Source organism: Budorcas taxicolor, chromosome 1 (genome assembly GCF_023091745.1).
Source record: "Budorcas taxicolor isolate Tak-1 chromosome 1, Takin1.1, whole genome shotgun sequence".
NCBI classification, from domain to species: Eukaryota; Metazoa; Chordata; class Mammalia; order Artiodactyla; family Bovidae; genus Budorcas; species Budorcas taxicolor.
This window is the reverse complement of record NC_068910.1, coordinates 65,714,329-65,716,037: the sequence shown is the minus strand read 5'-3', so window position 1 is coordinate 65,716,037 and position 1,709 is coordinate 65,714,329. Positions and strand designations below refer to the sequence as shown.

Here is a 1,709-nt window from a genome sequence, read left to right as displayed (position 1 = left end):
ATTCTGGTTTTAAAGAGCTCAGAACAGTGCCTGGCTCATAATTAGCACTCCAAGCATGTTAAAGCAAAATTTTAAATTTGGTAACAAGCATTTGAACACGGTGTGGCTTATAAGAGGTTTGATAGACATGGGGACGTGAGTTGAACGCCTGGTCCTTCAAGGACGGGGAGGACTATAGCTCATGGGGCAAGAATCCTGCCTTAAAAGGGGCAGGAATCTCAGTGGGGGAAAGTGAACCGGTGATAAAAAACTATTCTGTGTGCCTGGAATCCCTGAGTCCGCCTGCCGCTGAGGGTCACATTGTGGACCACGTGCGCTCTGGGTCCCTCTCCAAACCTGTGCGCTCAGCCTGCTTTCCTGCACTAGGGGCCATCTGTGTCTATCATAGCAGGGCGGTCACACAGGGCCGGAGATACCAGCCATCACAGATGGGCTTCCAGCAGCCCAAGAACCCCAAGACAGTGGGTAAAAATCTGTGTGCAACTTGGTGGGGGGGTGGAGAGGGGGGTGATCATGGTTTTCATTAGATTTTCAAAGTACTCTGATGAGAATAACCACTCCTCTTGGAGACTAGTAACCTTGCCAGGCTTCCGCCTCAGAGATGCTCCGTCAGGAACCCCACCTTTAAGCTCACGAAGGAATCACTGTCTATTACACGAAGCAAGGACTGGGTTGCTAAGTCACTTCAGTCGTGTCTGACTCTGTGCGACCCCATAGATGGCAGCCCACCAGGCTCCCCCATCCCTGGGATTCTCTAGGCAAGAACACTGGAGTGGGTTGTCATTTCCTCCTCCAATGCATGAAAGTGAAAAGTGAAAGTGAAGTTGCTCAGTCATGTCCAACCCTTAGCAACCCCATGGACTGCAGCCTACCAGGCTCCTCCATCCATGGGATTTTCCAGGCAAGAGTACTGGAGTGGGGTGCCATTGCCTTCTCCAAGGACTGGGTACCAATGGTCTATTTGAAGATGACCTGCAACCCTTGCGTATTGCTTCGCATTTATACTATGTGCATTTATTTTTATTACAACATATTTATATATTATTTTTATTATTTTATATGCAGGTTTCTAACAATTATGTTTTATGTAAGGATTCCATCCTCTTTAGGAATGCCCAGGCAGGCAAGTATTCAGGACGGGGCAGGTGACCCAGGGCCTCTGGCGAAGAAGGCTTAGACCAAGGGTGTATGTCCTGTGAATTTCTCAGCTAGGCTCATGAGTATCTTTCTGCTACTGTGAGCAAGTCCCTGGTACCATCTGCCTCCACCCCGAATCCCTTCCCTATCCCCCAGTTGGGAGGGAAATGTCCAAGGGAATCTCTGTCTTGTGAGAAGAAGAGCCAAGAGGAACACACTGTCTCCAGCGGGGGTGGCTGCTGGAACAAATCTCCACCTGAGGGGCTTCAGTCAGTACAAACCCCTTGTTTCTGCAGTTCTGGAGGCCTGAAGTGTGAAAGCAGTGTCTTGGGGCCATGTTTACCCTAAAGGCTGTCTGGGAGAGTCCTTCCTTGCCTCTCCCAGGCTCTGGTCATGGCCCTCAGCCCTTGGCAGTCCTTCCTTCCAGAGGAAGTCCCCTGGGTACTGCATCGCCCAGTCTCTGCCTGAATTTCCCTCTTCTCATAAGGACATCAGAGACCTCCCTGGTGGCTCAGAGGGTAAAGCGTCTGCCTACGATGCAGGAGACCCAGGTTTAATCCCTGGGTTGGGAA

The 1,709-nt window shown here is 50.6% G+C and overlaps 1 non-coding gene across 1 annotated transcript; it reads left to right on the top strand.

Moving 5' to 3' along the window:
* Positions 1-1,637: 1,637 nt before the first annotated feature.
* On the top strand, positions 1,638-1,709 carry TRNAR-ACG (transfer RNA arginine (anticodon ACG)). Its single transcript has one exon. It is a non-coding gene; the product is annotated as a tRNA-Arg (tRNA).